This window comes from Prionailurus bengalensis, chromosome D3 (genome assembly GCF_016509475.1).
Source record: "Prionailurus bengalensis isolate Pbe53 chromosome D3, Fcat_Pben_1.1_paternal_pri, whole genome shotgun sequence".
Classification (NCBI taxonomy): Eukaryota; Metazoa; Chordata; class Mammalia; order Carnivora; family Felidae; genus Prionailurus; species Prionailurus bengalensis.
Window position 1 is genome coordinate 44,725,005 of NC_057356.1, and position 14,721 is coordinate 44,739,725.

Consider the following 14,721-nt stretch of genomic DNA (forward strand, 5'->3'; position numbering starts at 1 on the left):
AGTTATTTTTTTCTCCAGAGTTAGCCTGAGAATAAAACATGTGAACATGTTAAAAAAGTCAAAGTATTACACAAAAAGAAGGTAGTGTTGTTATTTCATTTGGTGCTCACTGCAGCTCTACAGGCACGAGATACCAGATGTTGCTCTCTTCACTTTTAATTTAAATGAATTAAGGCCCAGGGAAGTGAGGGTGCCCGTTCAAAGTCACACAGCTGGTAAGGAACTCAATGGGGAACAGCACCTAGCTCTTGAGAGGCACGGTTCCCAGCATCTTTCCTGATAGAAGGGTCAGCCTAGCTGACATGCCAATGGTATAGAATTTAGGAGGAAATGTAAAAAAGATATGAATGTTACCAATTAAAAAATTAAATAGGCTTTTTTTTAAATTAAAAAACCCTGACATGGAAATATCCTACAAATGAGAACCACCAGCTTTTTTTTCTTACTGGAATCACCCAGAACAAGAAGTATTCTCTGAGTGGGTATGTTCTGCTGCCACACATGGTGTGTGTATGTGTGTGTGTGTGTGTGTGTGTGTGTAACTTTCTCCCAAGTTCCAAGTTGTAAGATGGAATTCAGAACACCTTTTGCCTCAAAAACACTTTTACAAGTTAATTTCCCAGGGTAGCCTTTGTAATTTTACTTCAAGTGTAACCTATAGTTAAAACATCATCATTTGCCAAAAAGTCATTTCCAATATTATATATTTTTCACTGCAAATGAGCACATGATATTTAGGAACTTTATTAAATAAGCTTTATGATCTAGTGCAAGGACCTAATTTCCATTTGTAACACTATTTCTATTACAAGAAGTGTTATAGATTCCAAAAACCCAACTTAAACATTTTAAGAACACCAGCCAATTGTTGACAGAAGTCTGAGCTGCTGTCTGTACTGACTGTACTGCTGTCTCTGAAGACTAACGTTCCTTATTACAACTTTTTCTGGAACATGAGGGGCGTTATCAGGCTGGAGAAGCTAAAATTTATGCTAAAAGATGGGCAACAGGAAAACACATCAAATGGAAAAACAAATGGAAGAGTCTAAACTTTCTGAAGTCTTATTCCTGATTATTCTAAATTAGTCTCTTGTCTTCCTTGCTCTTGGCTTCCTCACTTCTAATCTGCCAGCACTTTGGACAACAGCTCCAAGCCTTCTTTGGTCTGTTGTCTTGCATCTCTAAAAGCAAAGAGAAGACTTCCGAACTTTGGAAATCTTAGAGTTCTAGGGCTCAGAAGCCATCTTTCCAGGGCAGGACTTCTCACTTCTCAATCTCAACCATGTGTCCCCTTCCTCTGTGTGGACTCTCCCAGTCCCTACACCAGGAATGCATTAAGATGAGACTCCCAAAATATTAATTGATGGAGATTTGTCTGTATTTTTGAATCCTATCAACATTGTTGTTTTCTCATATTCTGCTGTGTAGACTGAATTTCCAAACTAGGAATCAAATTTATGTGGTTATTCACATCTGACTTGAACAAATAAATAAAGGTTTGAGTTATCGCTCAGCCAGCTAACTTTAGACCTGGATCCATCTTCCCATCGTAATTTTCCCCTCTGCTTTCTTTGTTAGCCCCTCCCCCATTGTGAGTGCTGTCTTCCTTTTATTGTTGCAAACATTTTTACTCTTGCTTGTGGGCCAAGAGCCTATTAATTAGGAGCCAGTCTAGAGGCCCCAGGGGGAGCTTGTTTGGAATCAGCTCATGAGGCTTTCTCACTCTAGTTGATTCATTACATGGCCAGGAGCCAAGGGTTCAGTTTTGTTGCAGTCTTTCCATGAAGGAGCCCAAGCCTGGGACTGGGGAGCACCGCTGGTTTTTGGCTCTGCTGAGCCCCAAATGTGTTTGTAAATCTTTTGAGCTCTGTTAAGTAGCTCTGCTCACTAGATCACTTCAGCACAGACCTGGAAACCCGCCACTCTCAAGAACCAGTTCTAATATTCCTCATCCAGATTTGAGTGTATCCATTTATAAAATGGTTCTTAATATTTCCTAATCAGGCATTTTCCCATTGAGCCACTTTTGGGGCCTATGTTTGCACAGATAACTACACTCTTTTTGCAAACCTGGCATTTCAGGGATTCTCCAATCCAACTTCAACCCACTTCTCCCTATTTTCATGCAACTATATTTTGTTCTGGCTGAAAGGACTTCACACTATTTCTTGAGACTGCTCTCCTTTCTGGCTAAAAATCTTGACTCTGCAATCTGGACCTTCTACCATGCTGTCCAGTAAATGCCTCCTTAAAGCCACAGCCTGTTGGGGATGGAAGGAATCTGGAGGATCAGAAAAGGCTGAAAGAGGTCAGGTGGAAGCTCCAGGACAGATAGGTTGCCCTCATCATTTTCTCACTGCTCTTTGAGGGATTTTCTTTTTTTTTTGAAGGAGAGAGGGAGAGAGGGTGCAAGTGAGTGAGGGGCAGAGAGAGAAGAGGGAAAGAGAGAGAGAGAGAGAGAGAGAGAGAGAGAGAAGCAGGGCTCACTTGAAGTGGGGCTTGTGTTCACCCAAAGTGGGTCTCGTGCTCACCCAATGTAGGACTCGAACTCACCAACCGTGAGATCATGACTTGAGCGGAAGTTAGATGTGTAACTGACTGAGCCAACCAGGTGCCCTCTTTGAGGGATTTTGTTAGGACAACATAACAAACTGCTTTGAGATGTACTATTACAAGCGGCCCAGTTTTCTTCTTTTGTGTACATGTCTTATCCCCTCCCCTCCATTATGCTATGAGTCAAGACAGTCTATGCTTATGTTTTAAAACAATGACTCCTAAAAGAAAAATATTTCCTCTCTAGAGAAGCCAGATCTTTAAAGTATGAATGAAGCAAATGTGATATTTGTAAAACCCTTGGGGATGAAGGGTGAAAAGGCCTTTAAGCAAACACTCAATAATGGAAAAAAATCAATGAAAGTGTTCTTAGGAAAAGAAACTGGGCAATTTCTTTCTTTGTGGGTCTCACGTTTCTTTGCTCAAACAGCTTGTCTTCCACCTGACGGTTGCAATTTCTGCCATTGGAAAATGGAACATTAAGATGGTGGAACAATAAATGATTTTGCAGCTTTGTCAACCACTTGTTTTATCTGTCAGTAGATTTCCATGTTACTTTGTTTTTGATAATTTTATCTATATCATTAAGAGCATTTTCACTGATGAGCATCTTAGTTTATTTTTTAAGTTTTTACTTCATTTTAAAATTTTTGAGACAGAGAGAGCGTGCATGCACAAGAGAGTGCGAGTGAGCAGAGGAGGGGAGGAGGAGGCGGAGAGAGAATCCTAAGCAGACTCATGCAAGCCTGACTTGGGGCTTAAACACGCGAACTGTGAGACCATGACAAAGCAGAAATCAAGAGTCAGACACTTAACTGACTGAGATACCCAGGTGCCCCACTGATGAGCATTTTAGAAGGTGACCCCATCAATATTAAGTTGCTGGTTAGATTATAGGATCTTCACACAACGATCTCAGCAGTAGCCCAAGGTGCAGAGGATCTTGCAAGGACAGAGACAGAAAAAGTCAGAAATGCACAGAAGGTGTAAAGTGAATTTACAAATGATGGACCTTAAAGTGGGCTGAGTATGGGAAAGGCACTTCATTGTAGCTGCAGCCCATATGTGCTGTTTGGCCCCATTAGTCTCTCATTCTGGCCTGCTTGGGTTGGTACCATACCAGTTGACAAGGAACATTAATTATAAGGACACTTACACATCTGTGAGGTTATTCTTTGTAGGATTATTTAAAATAGAAAATTTCAACAAAATCTGGATGTTCATTGGTAAGGGTCTAGTTAAACAGATCATGCTATACCCTCACAGTACAGTATGCAGTTGCTAAAGGAAAAAAGGGCAAATATTCCTATGTTGCTATGGAAAAATTTCCAAGGTATCTCATTTAGTTAAAAAAAAAAAAGGAAGGTGTTGATCAATGTGTATAGTATATGATCTTTTGTGTAAAATGCACCAAGTACTAGATATATGTGTATATTTACATGTGCATAGAATATTTCAGGAAGGAAACACAAGAAACTGAGACTGATAACTGGTTGTTTGGTGGGGAGGGGAACTGAGAGAGAAGGGGAGTAGGGGGACATTTTTCAGTGTGAATTTTTTGTATGGGTGGCGGCTTTGTTATGTGTCAGCACGGCTAGGCTGAACTGTATCTGCCAGAATTTTCTTTCTTGTATGTTCCAGTATGAGGAGGCCCTGAAAGAGATTACTGTGTGAACTTTGGATGGTGTAAGTGAAGTAGAAGCTATTTTGTATCTCAGTACGTTGTTGCTTCTCTGTGGCCGCCCTTGTTAGAGTGAAGCCGCAGTGAGGTCCACAATGGCTCCCCTTCCTGTGGATCCTTTTTCAGCATTTCTGACTTCTGGGCCAATTCTGAATTCTGTATTTAGTTGTATGATGAGGGCACTGGCCTCTCCTGCAGGACATCAACATCAGAAGCAGTGAGAATTGATACATATTTCAGTACATCCTCATGGGTTGTTTTTTTTCCTTATTTTTTAATTTTTTAAAGTACTTTTTATTTTGTAAATCTTTATTTATTTTGAGACACAGAGCAGGGAAGGGACAGAGAGAGAGGGAGAGAGAGAATGCCAAGCAGGCTCTGCACTGACAGCACAGAGCCTGACATGGGGCTTAAACCCGCAAACAGTGAGATCATGCCCTGAGTTGAAACCAAGAGTTGGACACTTAACCACCTGAGCCACCCTGGTACCCCTTACTCCTCATGGATTTTGGTACAACCTTGTGGGTTCATGCTTGTCCTTGCTCTCCCCACTTTACCTCCATCTTCCTGTGGACTTCAAACTGTAGCAACTGATGTGAAGACAATAGCCTACAGAGATTACTTAACTAGCTCCTGCAATTAGATGTAACAAATCTGTGTGTGTGTGTGTGTGTGTGTGTGTATCCTAATGATTCTGTTTCTCTGATTGAACTTCAAAGTAGAATTGCTAGATTTATCAACATGTTCATGAATTACCATTCAAAAATTAAATTAAATTTTAAAATAGAGATTTAAAAGTCTGGGACTGAATCCTACTATTCAGGTCATGTTAGGTGTTGAAGGAAAATAGCCTGGATTTCAAACTCCTTTGGAAATCACATATGGCTCAGTTTATATGAAATTAGAATCTTTTAAGAGAAAAGATGGGGCTTCAAGGCCTGCTGTTCTGTTCCTGTGACAGTAAGATCATCAATCACAGTTGTATCAGTTAACTGTTGTGGCATCACCAACCTGCCAAATTTATTCATATAACACAGGCACCATTTTATTTACTCATGATTCTGTGCATCAGCAAGTTTTGCTAGGTCCAGTGAGACAGTTCTGTGGCTGGTCTCACCTAGGCTGACTCACCAGCTTAGAGCTAGGTTGTTAAAATAACCTCAGTCTTATGTCTGATGGTTAGTGCTCGTTGATGATTGGATTGTGTATCCCCAGCAGGCTATCTTGAGCTTCTTCATAAGTTACTGTGTTCCAAAAGCAGCAAGAAAGAGAGTGTAAGTCTCAATGCACGAGTACCTTTCAGTCCTCTGTTTATAGTATGTTTGCCAATGTCCCACTGGCCAAAGCAAACCACATATCCAAGCATAGAGTCAATGTAGAAGGAGCTCATACAAAGATACAGACACAGGGATGCATGATTCTTTGGGGGCCATTAATATAACAATCTACTGCATCATCTAATGACTGGCAAAGGAATTTTGTGCTCCATCACTAAGAGAAAAGAGTAGGACTATGTCTCATATTTTGTGTCCCTTATGTAATGCCTAGACCAGGATCTTGCATGTAATGGATATTCAAAAACTATACTCTAATGTATGTAAGACTTGACCACCACTAGAGTAGCTAGGCTTAAGTATGAACACCTATGATTACAGTCTGGACCCCATTGGATTCCAGCTGGCATGAGGAACTGGAGAAGAACACTCCTGGTTTCTGTTTTGGGGGGTTATGTGCTTCTGGTGAACTCATTATGTTAAGGTGTACTTCCACCTCTCTGCCTAGAAATTATGAACAAATAACATCATAATCATGATTCATCTGCCTTTCTGGGTAGAATGGTTTTATTCCTCTGTTTTTGTACCTCACTGCAATTTCAAAATGCACTCCAAAATCATAAAGGATAAGATCCAACTTGTAAAGTGCTTTCAGAACAATTCCTTCAGTTTCTAAAACTATTTTTCAAGGCATTACAAGCAAATTGTTTAAGTGCACAAATAGTGTTAAAAGAGTTTATGCTAAAAGCCAGTAGGTTTTTCTTTTCCTTGCTCCCTTCTCAGAGGCAACTACTTTATACTTTTTATTCTCTTTCTTCTGGTAATTGCATTGTGTTTCTATATTTTATATCTATTTTGTAAACAGCATGCAGTTAGTCTTGCTTTTTCTATCCAGTTTGTTAATATCTGCCTTTTAACTGGAGTGTTAAGCCTATTTACATTTAATGTAATTATTGATTTGGCTGGGTTTAAGCCTAACATTTTGCTATTGTTTCCAATTGTCCCATTTATTCTTTATTCTTCTTTTCCTTTTTTTGAAGTTTATTTATTTTGAGGCGGAAGAGGGACAGAGAGAGAGGGAAGGAGAGAATCCTAAGCAGGCTCTGTGCTGTCAGTGCAGAGCCTGATGTGGGGCTCAATGCCACAAACTACGGGATCATGACTTGAGATGAAACCAAGAGTCAGATACTTAACCAACTGAACTACTGAGGCACCCCTCTTTGTTATTCTTATCTTTCTTTCCTTACTTCTTCTGGAATACTAAAATATATTCTAAAATCCCATTTTGTCTCCTCCATTGGATTTTTTAGCTATATCTTTGTTTATTTTTTTAAAGTGGGGGTGTTATGCAACATTAACTTATGTGTACCTTTAGTTAATATTGTACCACCTAATGTATAATGTAAGAATTGTAGAATATTAATTATAAGGACATTCACATGTGTGAGGCTATTCTTTGTAGGATTATTTGAAATGGCAAAATTTCAAAAAAATCTGGATGTCCATTGATAAGGATCTGGTTAAATAGATCATGGTACACCCACATAATACAGTTGCTATTTACCATACATCTGCTGCATATAATGGCATATATTTTACTTCTATATATGCTGTAAATTCACATGACATTGTCATTATTTTTGCACTAAATGGCCAATTATCTTTTAAAGAAATTTAAAAATGAAGAAAAAAGTATTTTATATTTATATACAAAAAAATCTTTTATATTTACTACTTTCAGAGCTCTTCATCCCTCAGTCTAGATTGTTTTCATCTTATATCATTTCCCTTCAACCTGAAGAACTTTTTATATTTCTTGTAGTATAAATCTGCTAGTCATGAATTTTCTCAGCTTTTGTTTGTCTGAAAATATCTTCATTTTACCAATCCTTTAAAAGCAGATTTTCTTTTTTTTTAAGTTTATTTATTTATTGTTTTAGAGAGAGAGCACAAGGGGCAGAGAGAAAGAGAGACAGAATTGAAAAAGCAGGCTCTGCACCATCAGCGAAGAGCCCAATGCAGGGCTTGAACTCACAAATAGTGATTTCATGACTTGAGCTGAAATTAAGAGTCGGATGCTTAACTGACTGAGCTACCCAAGTGCCCCAAGGGTATTTTCACTGGATATAAAATTCTGAGTTGTTAGGTTTTGTCATAAAGAGCAGTTTATGCCATTTCATTGTCTCCTGGCTCACCTTATTTCTTTTTCTTTTTTTTCCCCACCTTATTTCTTACGGTAAATTGTTGTTCCCTTGTTTATCATGTACCATTCTATCCTACCCCCCAGCTGCCTTTAAGATTTTCTCTTTGTCTTCAGTTTACAGCACGTTGATCATGATGTGCTTACATGTGATTTTCTTTTTTTTATCCCAGTTGGGGTTTGTAAAGATTCTTGAATATGTAGGTTGATATTTTCATCAAAGTTAGGAAGTTTTTGGCCATTCCATATTCAAAATTTTTTCTGTCTTGATCTCTCTTCTACAGCTGAGACTCCAATTACCTATATGTAAGATCACTTGATATTGTCCTACAGGTCACCGAGGATTTGTTCAGTTTTTTTAGTCTTTTTTTCTCCTCTCTGTTCTGTATTTGTTCTGTCACTGTATTCCAGTGAAGTTTCCATTTTGAAATTGATACTAATTTCAGTTCTAGAATTTTCGATTGGTTATTTTTCATACTTTTAATTTTTCTGCAGTGATTTCCCTTATCTGTTCACTCATTGTGTCCATCTTTGTGTTTATAATGTTTCAACATACTTATAATAACTGTTTTAAGGCATTTGCCTGCCAATTACAACATCTGTGTCACCTCTGAGTTTGTTTCTATAGACTCTCCCAGATTAGGTGTCATGCTTTCCTGCTTCTGCTTCTTCACATGTCTAATGTTTCATGATAGTTTACTGGACATGGTGAACTCTATGATAGTCTAGATTTGTTGTTTTCTTTTTAAATGCATTGAATTTTGTTCTAGAATGTAGTTACTTTCCTGGGGAATCAGTTGGATTATATGAAAGCTTATTTTAAGTTTCTGTTAGGGTAGGTCTAACCAAGCCTTCAGCTAGAGCATGCATTTTTTCCAAGAGTGGTCTTTCTGTAGTCTCAGCTGAATGCTTGGGATATTCAGTAAGACCTCTCCAGTCCAGCTTGTTAGAACTCCAATTCTCCCAACATTGTCCAATCTCCAGAATCTCTCTGTTCACCTCACATATTCCCAGAAATGTTGTCTGCTATACTTCACAGAATCTCCTCTGCATGTATGACAATATTTAGCTGAAGACTCGGGGAGACCCCCATGCGAATTTATGAAACTTCTTTTCATAGTTGCCTCCTCTCTATTACCCTTCCATGCAAATTTGAGTTGGCTTTGTAGCCCTGAAATCAATTTTTTTTCTTTCACTCAGGAACACTGTTCCTTTCTATTTGGCTCTACCTCCCTTTGCCTTGGTTTGGGAGGTACTCCCAGCAGGAAACTAGAATGGATGTGGAGCTCTCTTTGTGTGTTTCCCGTCTCTCAATGACCACAACCTTGTGCTCTTGTATGATGCCTAAAAAGAGTTGCTTCACATATTTTGTTTAGTTTCATAGCTGCTTAAATTTATAGAGTAAGTCCAAAACTTATTATTCAATTGTGGTCAAATGGAAAGATGCCTCCTATATTCATATTTCAAAATAATATGGGTATATTTGATCAATCAATTCTAGACATAAACCACTGGCTTTCTCTTATGGAATAATAGCTCATTTAAATTCCTCTCTCCCTCTATTATTCTGAGAATATAATTATATCCCAATACTGATTACACTCATAATCAAATTTTAATTATTACAGATTTATAAATCTTATTTATGGCCAAACCAAATTCTGTACTCTGATCATATTTCCTTTCCTGTTTAAATTTTGTTTTTCCTGGAGATAATAATGGTCGATTTATTTTATCTACTTAGTTTTCTTTAATGGAGAAGTTTCCTTCACCCATCAGTAGCTCCTTTACTTTTAAATTTAAGTGCCTCTCATTGGCACTTACATTTGTGCCAATGACAGGTCGCCGGGCAACCTCTCTGAAATGGTTGCTTGGTTGTCCTGTGGTTATACAGCTGATGTCATGTAACTCCTCTTTGCTGTCATCTTAGGAATTTCATTTCTTCTCTTTTCTGCTGGATTCCCTGCTTGCCGGATCCAGGTTTTATTCTCTTTTGACTTACTTCATTTTTGTGGAACATATTCTCTAGTACCTCCCTGAAAAAGTGTTTAGGGAGTACAGTTTTTTTCAATTTCTTTAAATATCTAAAAATATGTCTTTATTCTACTTTCATACTTGATTTCTGTTTGGGTATAAAATTCCAAGTAGAAAATAATTTGTACTCAGAATTTTGAGGATATTATCTCATTATCTTCTAGCATCCAATGATGGTGTTGAAAAAATTGATTCCATTCTCACATATGACCCCTTAAATATGACATATAGTTCCTTTCTGGAAGCTTTTAGAATATTCTATTCATTTGTGATATTTGGTGACTCTGTGTCTTTGTCTTCATTCTTTGTGCTTGGATCCAGAGACTTAGTTTGTCCTTCAAGTTTCCCCTCCCCTCCTTTCCCCTCCCCTCCCCTCCCCCTTTCCTCTACCCTCCCCTTCCCTCCCCTTCCCTTCCCTCTGCTCCTCTTATTTCCTTCTAATACACCTAATACACCCTTTCCTTCCTCTACACCCAATGTGGGCTTGAATTCATGACCCCGAGATCAAGATTTGTATGCTCTACCAACTGAGCCAGCCAGGTGCCCTCAAGTTTTCTTATGTTCTTTTCTTTTGGATAATTACCTGCCTCCCTGTATTAGTGTGTTAGGGCTGCCATAAGAAAATACCACAGGCTGGATGGCTTAAACAATAAAAATGTACTTCTCATAGTTCTGGGGGCTAGAAGTTCGAGATCAAGGCATTGATAGATTTGGTTTCTTCTGAGGCCTCTCTCTTTGACTTGCAGATGGCTACCTTCTCCCAGTGTCCTCACATGGTCTTTCCTCTGTGCATGTATGTCCTTGCTGTCTCCTCTTTTTCTTATAAGAACACCAGTCATATTGGATTAGAGCTCCACCCTAATGGTGTCATTTTGAAATACTGGGGAGTTGAGATTTCAACATATTGATTCCGAAGGGACACAATTCAGCCCATAACACACCTAATTTCTTTTTTAATATATTTCTGGAATTTCTTGTATTTGGAAGTAGAACTTCCTAGATAGAAGCTCCTCTGTTTGACTTCTCTAGAGATTGACTCTCTAGTTTCACTATGGGGACATGCAGGGTCAAGGAATGGTGATGGTCAGAAGTAGTTGCCTGACCGCAGTATAGAGGTGAGGAAGTGACTGCTTCTGACACAGACTTTCAAGCAATCCCTCTGTTTTCAGTATACTCTCTTATCCTTATCCTCTATGTCAACTTTTGCCTCTAATGTCTGAACATTTCTGGGGTTTTGCAAAATTAATGGGATTGCTGATGCCTACCCCATACGCCACACTCTAAAAAATACTTGTGTTTGACCTTCTTCCTTTGTGCTGAGTCACTCACCATTTGTCCATCAGTTTTGTTCTTCTTATATTTTTGTTTGAACTTAAACATCTTTTACTTGCATTGGATTTCTAATTTTGTGTTTGTTTCTTGTTTTCAATGTTTTAGGATTAAAAAATATATATTTTGAAAAGAGAAGAGAATGGAAATGTCTTTACACTGCCATCTTGGAATAAAAATTTTGAAAATTGATGGCTTTATTTCCCTGTCTCCTTCCTTTCTCTTCCTTCCTGCCAGCATCTCTAATACCGGAGATGTAATTATTCCCGTTCCTCCTTTCTTCATTGTTCACACAAGGCCTCTTTTTTCACATAGGTACAGCACCATGACCGAAACAAAGAGGAAAAACCAAATATCTAATTACAGAATCAAACACAGTGAGCAAAATGAGCAAGATGCTGTGAAAGAGAGTCAGAGGGAGGAGTTGGGGAGGTATTTAGAGAGGGTAGCCAGGGAAGGCTTTTCTCAAGAAATGCCATTGACCCTAAGACCTGAAAAAGAGTTGGGCCTTTGAAGAGGAGGAAAGGGTATTTGAAGAGCTGAAAGGAAGCTGAAAGGAGCCTGGTAGACAAGGAGGAGCGTGTCACTGAATGAGATTGTACAGGTGGGCAGAGGCCAGTCATACAGGGTCTTTTAGGCCAGTAAGAACTTGAGATTTTATCTGGAGTGCAGTGGGAAGCCACTGAGGGTGGGCGGGGATGGGCTAGGGGCTCTCGCAGGAGAGTGATGTGGTTTCTGTAGTCATAGCTTTTAAAACATCACTGTACATGCTGTGTGTAAAACAGGTTAGGGGGTGCAGGTAGGAGTCAGAGTCGGGGGGACAGTCAGAGGGCTAGTGCAGCAGTCTAGGAGGAGGATGATGGTGGCCTTGACTGGAGCGGGGAGCCGTGCAGGTGGAGAGAAGTGGACGGAGTCAGGGTTGATTGTGCAGGTACACTAGACTGGATTGGTGAAGGACTGGATGTGAGGAGAGAGGGAAGATGCAGGAATTTACAGACAGTATTCCTGGGTGTCGTAGTCACCTCCTCCTGCCCCCACAACTTACATCTGAGTTCCTGGTTTCTTTGTCTCATCCTCTGAACTGTCCATGCTAGGATATGTCCACAGGCATCCATGCTGAGGGAGCGGGAGGGCCGTGGCCTGCTCAGACAGGAAGTCGGGTTTGCAGTTATATCAGGGCGTTGCTTCCAGGTTGGGGGAGAAAGATGGTACTGATTAAAATGATGCTGATGATGGCAGCTAGCATTTGTTGAGTGCTTACTCGGTGCCCAGCACACACTGGACCCTCTGAGAGGTCAGGGATCTTGTACTAAGTCATACAGCTAGTGAGTGGACAAGGCAGGACGTGACCTCAGGCAGCCTGGCTCTAGAATTTACCGTCTCTCCCATTCTGCTAGTTAATTAGCTCTGACCATAAGCAGATGAATCTTGCCGGAAATTGCCACTGAGCACCCCTTGTGGGTGTGGAACCGGCAAGATCAAGTTCAAATTCAATCAGTATTTGAGGCAGAGCTTAGAATCTTAGAACCAGAATTGAAACCAACCAACCAACAACGACAAAAGCCTGAAGTATCAGAGAAAGACTTGTCCTGGCCAGCCTCAGAAATGAAGATCCTGTGTGGGGTCTGAGTTCCCCCGGGCTCTTCCAGAGTTGGGTGAGTCGCTCACTTCATCTCTGGTAATTTTGGATGGTTCACTCCTCCTGTCTGTGGACGAAGCTGAGTCAGCTTCTAAGCCCTCAGCGAGGAGCTAATCATTAACTGGCCCGATTTCTGCCCTCCTTTACCTCAGCTCCCACCCCAGCTCAGACACAGGACAGTCTGGGACACCACCAACCCTGGAGATGGGGAGGCTGTACGTTTTTAATTAGAGGGAGATCCCCTTATCTCTGGCCGGCCCTTTTCTCCATTAATTTACACCTTCTCTTATCTTTTCCATCTATTGTCTCTGCAATGACTGTCTTTCCCTGAAGAGCTCTTGCGCTGTCACTGTGCATTTGAGTGTAGGCACGCCTGTCCCTCCGCTGACCCCTCGGGGAGCCCCATTTGTCTCCCTGCCAGCACTCCCTTCTCCTGACCCTGGCCAGGCTCTCTTTGATCTGCCCCCTTGTTCCCCTCTGCCTTTACCTACAGTTCTCCTTTCTCTTTTTCAGGCGAGGTCCCTGCCCATTCCAGGAATTCTCCTGACTCCAGGAGACAGTGTTTCTGGGAGCAGGGCCCCTTTGTCCCTCCAAAAGGACGGGAAGGCAGAAGGGGAAGTATTACAGTGGTTTGTATAGCCTGAGGAATGGGTCTTAAGAACAACAGGGGCGGGGCCTCTGGGTTCCTAATCAAAAGAAAAGGGGGTCAGAACAGGGGGGCAGGAAGTGGGCTGGCTTTGACTCACTGCTTTCCCAGCCGGGCACGCACGGGACATCTACTGTGTGCAGGTGCCGTGTGATGCCGCTGAGAGAAAACTGGAGGAGAACCTGTCTGCCGGCTGGCTGACCCCTTCCTGACCCTGGACGCCGAGCAGTGGTGAAGCAGGAGAAGGAACTTGGCCTTGGCTGCGTGGGCACCCAGAAGTTGACCCTTAGGAGGGGCTGGCCTGTGAAGGAGTCCTGCCTCCAGATGCCCAGCTCTCTGGTTTGGCTTTGCTTGGGCCTGAACTAGCCCTCAAGCCTTCCTGTTAACCTCCCCTGTTTCCAGCCTGCTTTGAAGGACAACTGTTGCAACCTGTAGGGATTTCCACGTCTCTCGTGTTCTCTAGGTGTCTCTTCAGTCAGGAATTTCTCCCTGAAATGCCGGTGCTGGGCCGGCCCTGGGCAGTCTGCCACCTACAGCAAACAGAAAAAGAAAGTGTGCCCTGACTGTCGCCACCAGTGTTTGCTGTGGCCTGCAGGGGAGGGGCGGGCGCTGGCGGGTGGAGCACACCTGCTTGCTTGGGGTGTGGGGGGGCACCGTCCAGTTCCCCGGGGTGGGGCTGCTCAGGCCCCCTTGCTGGGCACGTGAGGAAAGTCAAGCAGGCGCCAAGGCTTCTGAGGACCACTGGGCACCTCTTTCCAGTATTACAGCGTTCATTTTCAGGTCGAAAGCTTGAGATTAAAAAAACAAAAACAAAAACCTGAACTCCGGAAGGACACATATACAACTGTTACCTAAAGGAGGCCACTGTGACAGGAGAGGGGAGGGTGACAGAGTGGGTGGGGGAGACGAGGGTGCGGCAGGGGCAGGCCTTCAAAGGGCCTTTGGGTGTTGTTCTGCGTTAGCTGGGGCCATGGGCAGGTTTTGAGCACAAAAGTGACACAGTCTGACTTAACTGGCTACCAGGGGGCACAGCTGGGAGCAGGGAGCTACCTGGGAGGGCACTGCCACAATGTAGAAGGGTGAGGATGGCCTGGGACCAGGTGGTGAGCAGGGGTGGGTGAGAAGGAATCAGATTCTGGATGTATTTTGAGGGGTAGGGTTGACAGGATTTTTTGATGGACTGGATGTGACATATGAGGAAGAGAGGAGTCAGGAATGATTTAAGGGCTTCTGGCCTGAGAAACTGGAAGAATAGAATGAATAGCCATTTGCTGAGAAGGTGAAGAGATAAAGTCATCGCAGACACCAAGTCTGCACCCGCTCTGATTCTATAGTAGCTACACGCATGAAGGAACGGAAGGGAAG